A 10,104-nucleotide genomic window follows, 5' to 3' on the forward strand; every position below is an offset into this window, starting at 1 on the left:
CAGAATAGAGGGACTTCCTTTTAGAATGGAGATAAGGAGGAATTTTTTCAGCCAGAGAGTGGTGAGTCTGTGGAATTCTTTGCCACAAGCAGTTGTGGAGGCCATTTCTTTTATGTATGTTTAAGGCAGAGACTGATAGATTCTTGTTTGGTCAGGGCGTGAAGGGATATGGGGAGAAGGCAGGATATTTGGGGTGAGAGGAAAATTGGATCGGCCATGATGGAATAGCGGAGCAGACTCAATGGGCCAAAAGGCCTAATTCTGCTCCTATCTCTTATGGTCTTATGGTAATAGAAATAAATACATAAACTACAGGGAGATAAACAAATAGAACTTTTTCAAAAGTAATAATAGGTGGTATCTGGAAACAAGTAAAAATATAGTGCAGGAATACTATAATGTTCTAAACAAAACAATTAAACAATTAAAATCAGCAGCATGTCTTTTCCTAATATAATTCCTAATAATAAGTATCAAACACTAAAGTAGTAAGCAAAAATAACCATGAGTGTTCACTAATGAGAAGAAGTTCAACTTCACAGTAAAAAAAATCTACAAAGTGCATAATCTGCAAACTCTTGAAAGGTTAAATAATTTTTCTCCTGAAGGTCACTATTGCAGTTCAGCTAAGAGTGTGTGAAAGACGAACTTCTAGTCAAGTTCAGCATGCAACTCCATTCAAATATTGCACAATTAAATTGTTTACAGAGATTAGGCTCAGAGTTACATAATTACTGCCCAAAACCAAGATAATGCTCAGAGCTGTCAGTTAGTGCAAATAGAAAATTTAATAACTCTTGCAAAGACTGTAAAAGTGTGTTGTAATGAAGAGCATTGATACTATATATGATGGCTTCTTTTAAAGCACAGACTGCAGTTACATTATTCACAGATTGCATGCAGATGGAAACTGTCTAATTAAAGCCAACTTGAAAATCGCTGAATTCTATTAATCATTATTGTGATGGTATTGAGGGTGAGTCCTTTAGTTCCACATTGGAGTGACAAACTTTAAAAGCACCATGAAAACTGCTTCCATCAGTAATTGCTGCCTAGCTATCCTCTCCAAAGAATTTGACCTAATTTTGCAGCAAACAGCAGATTGACAGGTGTTGTTAAGTTTATGCTACACAGATAAATGTTTATGTTAACAAATTCTGAAGCTATTTATTTGCACCATTATTCATTCAGCTTGTCAGCTTTGATGATGATAAATATGGAAAATTTTAAGATAATAAATTTTAAGCTTCCTCTAGAATTTTTATTAAAAATATTATTCCAAATTAACAGAAACCATTTCTATAAAAGAAATGGTTAAATTTAGAGTTAAGTTAGGCCATGGAAGGAAAGGGAAGAAAATTAACAACATTTAATTACTGGCCTGTGGTAATTCACTGGAATAACATATTTGATTATCAACCACCACAACTGTTAATAATTTCAGTAACTTATTTAAAATCCCCACTATCACTCAAAGCAGATGAGTTTGCATGTTTGTGAAAGAAAACTTCTAGTCAAAATGGTTCAAAAAGCAATTACGTAATGGGACTACGGTAATGGTAGATAACTTCAGTAGGGGCATGCAACAACATGAAGCATGAGTAGGAAAGTAATGCAATTTTATACAATCAATAGGAACACACTAAGGTATAAATTAGAGCTATCAAAGACCTAATTCCCTGAGAGTTAAACTTATTAAAGTGATTAAAAAGTATAATGAAACTTTGTTTTCTATCAACTGGTAAACATAAAGATGTGAATATGACCAACACACTCAAAATGCTGGAGGAACTCAGCAGGCCAGGCAATATCTATGGAAAAAGTATAGTCAATGTTTTCGATCGAGACCCTTCGGCAGGACTGGATAAGAATAGATGAGGAGTAGATTTAAAAGGTGGAGTGAGGGGAGGGGGAGTTGTGAAAATGACAAAGATCTGTTGGAAATAGACACGCATTAACCTCAAAGAAAGCTGTCCCCAAATAGTCTGTGTCTCTCTGTGGGATAGACTTCCACACTAAACGTCTTTACAAAGTGAAGTGGTTCATTTTGGTAGGTCAAATATGATGGCAGAATTTAGCATTAGTGGTAAGACTCTTGGCGGTGTGGAGGGTCAGAGGGATCTGGGGATCTGAGTTCCTGCAGCTGTGCAGGTTGACTCTATGGTTAAGAAGGCGTACGGTGTATTGGATTTCATCAATCGTGGAATTGAATTTAGGTGCCGAGAGGTAATGTTGCAGCTATATAGGACCCTGGTCAGACCCCACTCGGAGTACTGTTCTGCTTGCCTCATTACAGGAAGGATGTGGAAGCCATAGAAAGGGTGCAGAGGAGATTTACAAGGATGTTGCCTGGATCGGGAGTATGCCTTATGAGAATAGGTTGAGTGAACTTGGCCTTTTCTCCTTGGAGTGACAGAGGATGAGAGGTGACCTGATAGAGGTGTATAAGATGATGAGAGGCATTGGTCATGTGGATAGTCAGAGGCTTTTTCCCAGGGCTGAAATGGTTGCCACAAGAGGACACGGATGATAGGTGCTGGGGAGCAGGTTCAGAGGAGATGTCAGGGTAAGTTTTTTACTCGGAGAGTAGTGAGTGCGTGGAATGGGCTGTTAGCAATGTTGGTGGAAGCAGATATGATAGGGTCTTTTAAGATACTTTTAGATAGATACATGGAGCTTAGTAAAATAGAGGGCTATAGGTAAGCCTAGTAATTTCTAAGGTAGGGACATGTTCGGCACAACTTTGTGGGCTGAAGGGCCTGTATTGTGTTGTAGGTTTTCTATGTTTCTAAAACATTTCACAAACCCAGAATTCCTAACATTGAGGAAGAACAATAACATGGAAATATGCTATCTCCAGTTACAATGCCACCATGACATTGTAGAACAGATCTTCTAAGAGAGGATAGAAGTGGACATAAGAGTAGAGTATTTATTGTGACTCGGATACTGAGAACAAATACAAGAACATTTGAGGTGCATTTTGTCTTTTCCCTTTGGCTGCCTTCTTCCTTATTTGGATTCAGCTGTAGTGTAAATGGCCAAAATGCAAAGGATAAACTGTGACCTCTTAGAACTTTATATTATTGACAGCTGTGTTTTTCTTATTAACAATGTAGGTGGCATGATTTGTAAGTTTGTGAATGACACCAAAACCGGTGGCGTAATGGACAATGAAGAAGGATGCCTAGGAAAACAACAGGATCTAGATCAACCAGTAAAGTGGGCAAATGCATGGCTCATGGAATTTAGTTCAGACATGTGCAAAGTGGTGCATTTTAGAAAGATAAACCAGAGAAGGATATACTCAGTCAATGAGAAGGAGTTGGGGAGAGAAGTAGGGAGGAGACCTTGGTAGTGGATATACGGAACAGGCTGTCAGAGGAAGAGGAAGAGGTAAAGACAGGTCACAACGTCTATGGTTAGGAAAGATTTAGTGAGATATGGGACAAATGAAGGCAAATAGTTGTAGCTCAAGAAGGCAGCTTGTTCAGCATGGGTAGGTTGGGCTGAAGGGTCTGTTTCTAAGCTGCATGACTCTAATTGTTATAGATATTTTAATCAATTCGATTAAAATGAAGATTCTTCCTAAATTTTTATATCTTTTTCAGGCCTTACCTATTTTTATTCCTAAGACCTACTTTGATTCTTTAGATTCAATTTTAACATCTTATATTTGGAATAATTAACAAGCTCGTTTAAGTAAAGTTTACCTACAAAGAAATAAAGAGATGGGTGGATTAGCCCTACCCAATTTTAGGTTTTACTATTGGGCTGCCAATATAAGGAATATTACTTTCTGGTCCTATTATATTTATCGTAAAGATTGCCCATCATGGGTCTCCTTAGGAGTTAATTGTTGCTATTTCCAATTCAGTTATCTCCCAACAATAGATCCAGTCCAGGCTCAGCGCTCATAATGAATATAATTCGGTTAAATTCTAGCGGAGTTTACCATTTGTAAAAAATGAATAGAAAATTTGCAGGATGAAAGTTCACAGAATGAGTATTTGAACTTTGAACATCACTCTGATAAAGTTATTTATAATTGAAACTATTTAACTGGCCAAATGGAATGTGTTGACCTACCTTTGCATGTTAGCAATCTTATAAGTTTCAACGGTAGCCCTTAGGGAGTTTTACAGCACTCTGATAATGAGTTAACTTTTCTGATGTATTGAAATGTCTTTATTCCCTGATGTAATATTGCAGCTGTCATCAAAGACATATACAATGGAATAATTCAATAAATTTCTGAGGAATGCATTCTTTTGAAGGTATTTAAGTCAATGATGCATTTTTAAAAATAATTCTGTCTTTTGACAGCTGCCAATTCCTTTCTAAATTATTCATTTAATCTTCAGTTAAATCATAGAAAACAAATTCCTGGGACAAGCAGAAGTTACAGGAAGTGATACCACATCCTCCATAGCTTCCAGGAAGGTTGTGTAATAGATTATAGAGATGACTAATTCCAGGTGTCATAAACTGACTTTAGTCCTTGGGACACAGACTTTTCCGATTTTCATTTGCACATGCTGCATTGGAAGCTGTTGAATTCCTCAAAGGAAATCCTTAAGAAAATGCTTCAGTACATGGCACAATATTTCCAAAAGAGTCACTGATCAAGAATGTCACCCTGCTATGTGCTATGCTGCAGATGTTGTCACTGTCGGCACACTCTGATGCCCAGATGTTTCTTAGATCTACATCTTAAAGCACCTCAAATCTTCTCTTCTGCCCTTTACTTTTCTTTTAAATTATGTTAGTTATTCACCAAATTAAAGTGTCAAAGATGGTACTTAGTGCTAAGGCCAATCCATCCAGATGCAAGATCTTGCAAGTTACCTTGCCCTACCGAGCTATGACAAAATACATTACCTAATTAGGTGATTTTATAAAAGCTTTATGTTACATAAGTTTTCTTTCTTCGCTTGGAGAAGTACATTAATGATAACCAAAAATAGCAACAAGCAGAGAGGTGCAAGAGTTTGCACGCTTTTTCTTCAACTTTGCCTTTTAGAAAATATACCCGAATTAGTCAACATTTCAGATTGAGATGCTGTCTCAGGACCCGAATTGCTGACAATTCCTCTTGCCACACAGATTTTACTAAGCCTGCTCAATAGCAGTTTGCTTCTTCGCTCCAGATTCCAGGATCTACAGTACTTTATACCTCCACAGCCAAATTAGTGTTGCTGATCACAGTCATCGCTGGCACTCCTCATTGCTGAACATGAAGAGTTTTATTGCAGCAGATTTATTAGCACTCTTATGTATGTCCCCCAGCAAGCCGAGGAATTGGCGAGAAGTTCCAGTGCCACTTCTTTTCTGGTGGAATAAGATGAATGCTGGAATATTCTTGAGTCTGTCTTCCCGCACCTTAGCACCAGCCAAGTACATTTGCAATCTGAGTGTGTGTAGTTATATAATCTTCTTCATACAAAAATCAGCTCTCCATGCACACATAATTAAGTGATCTTAAATCTCTGCATGTGGAACACAAGAAAGTCTAAGATGTACAGTCAGATTATTGGAAAAATGAACCAAAGGGTCATAAAAGGATATTCCTCTTATTGATGTATTCTTACTGTCGCAGAGTGAAGGCTGAACTCTCTCTGTAAACCTTGTGCAGGTATATCCAATGGACCTCAACTGACATTTTACCTGGCCTCAGTAATCACATAAATCAGATTCCAATAAACATACCCAGAAACTTCTGTAAAATTCTCTTCAGAGCCATGTCAATTTCTTGAAGATGGCAACAACATTTTGAAGAAATTCCCGAAACTCTGCCTGTTTCAGACAATAACATGCCTAATTTATTTTCAGAAACTACCTAACAGGCCAGACTTTCTGCTTTGCCTGAAAACCACTAAGCCAGGTCAAAAACTGAAGCTTTAAGGGAGAATTATATCAATTTGTGTTGCCATGATCTTTTGAAATAATTTAAAAAGCATTACATAGGATGCTGGCCCACTGACAGAACTGGCCATGACCCCAGATTGAATTCCACCTTTTTGTAGGGCTTCATGGAAGCTCTTAAATTTTTACAATTTTATTAAGTATTAATGGTATCAGCAAATAGCATTAACTAACTAAAAACCTGACTAACTAGCTAATAGCTATAGTTTTACATAGTTTTTAAAAATCATTTTCATATATTTAAAATTGAATTACTTACATCTGGTGAACTGAATACTCAATTTAAAATTGTTTATTTTGTTACAATAAAATCAATAATCATACTGCACAAGGTTATTACTCTTAAATATGTTAAGGAGTAATTGAATAGCATCAACTAAAGATGTTTTGAGATGGGTAACTGGACTATTAAGTTGAAACTCACAATAGATGTGTCTTTGATTTATTATTGTTTCATTGATGCTAAATATCTTAACCTACAGTATTTATTTAGTTTTATGTTTATTTAGTACAGCACAGAGTAGTCTTTGCTGGTCCTTCGAACCATGCTGCCCCAACAGTCCCTGACATTGCTGATTAACCCTAATCAGGGAACAATTTCACAATGACCAGGTTACCTACCCAGTAAATCCTTGGACTGTGAGAGAAACTGGAACCTCCAGGGAAAACCCATGCGTTCAACAAGGAGGATGTACAGACACCTTACTGACAGTGCCAGAATTGAACTCTGAACTCCAGAACGCCCCGAGCTGTAATAGCATTGCATTAAGCACAATGCTGTGTTGGTGGTGTAGTAGCATCCTCACTGGACTTTGAGGTGTGTGGTCCCAGCTTCAAATCTGGCCAGCTCCTTGCATGTTTTCTATCCATGCTGGGTTGAGCATCAAGCTAACAACTCGGCATCATTAAAAAAATAGACAAATGCTCAAGGAAAGGCAAGGCTGCTGCCTGATGTGCCTTCACTCAATGAAGGCATGAGTGGAACAACAATAATGACAATGCTACCATGGCTAATATCCTAAGCTTAGTCTTGTGATTAGCCGTCCTTGTTCTGTGCAAGCCAGGATGTGTTGCATTTGGTTTATGATCTTTGCTAGGCCAATGAATAAATTAAAAGCATAACAATTGACCTCAGTGTACTTGAAGCACAGAAGAAATTAAAATCACCAGATGTTCCTACTCTTTGTCACTCTGATGTTTTAATGTGCTCTTGGTGTTGGCCAAGAACAGGAGTTTACTCCGTCTATAGCTGAACACTGTTGTTTTTCCCTCCTGACCAAGGCCGAGGTCATACATTAAATTTACCAAAATTAAGATACATAGAGGACCAAGTCCAGCACAAATCCATAGTTCAGTGAAAAGATGGGAATACTGAAATCAATAAAGTTTTAATGAAATTCTAATCATCAGAATTAGATATTTGAACTGTGAAGGATAATTTTTTGTCTGGGAAGTTGCTGCTCGTAATTGAGTAAATTTATTGCTAGTGTATCAGCTTACCTCATGAAATCACCGAGCTGAAAGAGTCATATTTACTTTTCAAACTTACAATGAGTCATTTGGTATTTCAAATTGCAGTGACTTGTTACACTGATAGTGTGAAAGATCAATGAGTGGCCAGCTTTTATAAACCCTTTATGTTAACAGTGCACTAGGTTCAAATAGGCTTCACTTCCACTAAAATAACATTTAGCCATATCAGGCTTATTCAATTCCAAAAGTTAACAAAACATTTAATGTGATGTAAAGTGCAACCTACTCTCTGAAAGGTATCAGCAGCAAAAAATATGTGCCTAAATTTAAAACAGTGTACAATAAAGAATATACTCAAGGGACAAAATGTGCCATATGGTGATGAACAGAGGAAGGAAGACAAAAACAGGAAGAAAGTCTTTCAACCCTTTATGTTTACTTTGTTGTTTTATTGGATTTGTATCTTAGTTCTTTTCCAAAAATCTTTTCAATGGACCATAGTGTACAATGGAATAAATGTAATATTGTTAGAAAATATTATGAACATTGTTATGACTCTAATTCTCATCAATGATGTTTAAGAATATTGAAGAGATTTTGAAATTTTCATGTAATTTCTGTAAATGCTGGTTCTGTTCAAATGTGTCAATGATTTGTAATGATCAGTTCAAACCAATGATCAACACTATATAAAGAGCAGATTCAATTCAGAATAAAGATAGGTGAATGCATTCTGTGTGGCACCGTTCACTTGGAGACGTTGGATTACATAGCGGAAGAGAGATTTTTAAAAGAAGCGAATGGGAATAATCAGATCATTCAGTGGGCCACTTGGAGACTTTGGATTGTTCATAATTAGGCACTTGGCAAGGGTCAATAAAAAGAAGTTACGTTTAAGTGGAGTGGCCATTGTGGGGGGTGGGTCAGTGTTAGAGTGAGAAGGTCAGGCTTTGGCATACATTAGCTTCAGCGAGGAGAGGCAAAGGCTTTAAATAGCTCTTTTTCATTTAGTATTTTCTTCCTTTCTTTCTTATTTCAAGGTAGAGCATTAGGGATGTCATGAGGGATAGAGAAATACTCCTCCTTCGTGATGTGGGAAAGTAAGGAGACCTCCAGTGTCCCTGACAACTGCACCTGCAAGAACTGCAAGGTATTAACATGGACAGAAGATTGACTGACTGGCAAGAGGCAAAGAGTTGGAACAATGGGGGCCTTTTTTGATGGGCCAGTGACTAGTGATGTTTCACAGGGGTCAGTGTTGGGACCATTTCTTTTCACGTTATATGTCAATGATTTGGATGACAAAATTGATGGCTTTGTAGCCAAGTTTGCAGATGATAAGATAGCTGGAGGGGCAGGTAGCATTGAGAAAGCAATGAGTCTGCATAGGAACATAGACAGATACACAGAATGGGCAAAGAAGTGGCAGATAGAATATAATGTAAGTCATACACTTTGGTAGCTGGAATAAAGGCATGAATCATTTTCTAAATGGGAAGAAATGGACTTGGGAGTTCTTGTGCTGAATTCCCTGAAGTTAACCGGTAGGTTGAGTTGTTGGTAAACAAGGCAATGCAATGTTAGCATTCATTTTGAGAGGACTAGAATATAAAAACAAAGATGTAATGCTGAGGCTTTATAAGGCATTGTTCAGACTGTACTTGGAGTAATATGAGAAGTTTTAGGTGTCTTATGTAAGAAAAGATGTGCGGGCACTGGAGAGGGTCCAGAGAAGGTTCACCCGAATGATCCCAGGAATGAAAGTGTTAACTTATGATAAACATTTGATGGCTCTGGGCATGTACTCACTGCAGTTTAGAAGAATGAGGGGGGATGTCATTGAAACTATCGAATATTAAAAGTCCTAGATCAGTGGACATGGAGAGGATGTTTCCTATAGTGGGGGAGTTTAAGAATAGAGGGCACCTCCTCAAAAAAGAAGGATGTCCATTTAGAACAGAAATGTGGAGGCATTTCTTTAACCATTCCTTCCTACTGATGGTGATATGCCAAGTCATTGAGTATATTTAATTTGGAGATTTATAAGTTCTTGATTAGTCAGGAGTTCAAAGATTACAGGAGAAGGCCAGAGAATAGGTTTGAGAAGGATAATAAATCAGCCACAATAGAATGGCAGAACAGGCATGTTGTTCCTAAGTTTTATGGTCTTATGTTCATATCCAGCTGCAGCTTCTTTCAAATCGTGTTTAGGAATTGGAGCAGGAGCTGGATGAAATCCAGGTCAGTCGGGAGGTTGAGGGATTGATCAACAGGTGATACAGAGAGGAAGTTACACCTAGGGTGCAGGACACATGTAACTGTGTGACAGTCAAGAGGGGGAAAGGGGATAGGGGATAGGCAACCAGTGCAAAGTACCCCTGTGACTGTTCCCCTCAGTAATTTTGGATACTGCTGGGAGGTGGAGCTTGCAGAAAACCTCGCAGAAGAACCACGGTGGTCAACCGTGAAAGTATCTCACTTTGGATACTGCTGGGGTATACTATCTACAAAAAGTGGAATTTCCCAGTGGCCAACCATTTCAATTCCTATCCCCATTCCCATTTTGATATGTTGGTCCATGGTCTCCTCTTCTGCCACAATGAGGCCTCTCTCAGGTTGGTTGAGCAGCACTTCATATACTATTTGAGTAGCCTCCAGCCTGAAGGCAGGAATGTCGGTTTCTCCAGCTTCTGGTAATTTTTCCCA

The sequence above is a fragment of the Hypanus sabinus genome, chromosome 8 (assembly GCF_030144855.1).
Source record: "Hypanus sabinus isolate sHypSab1 chromosome 8, sHypSab1.hap1, whole genome shotgun sequence".
NCBI lineage: Eukaryota > Metazoa > Chordata > Chondrichthyes > Myliobatiformes > Dasyatidae > Hypanus > Hypanus sabinus.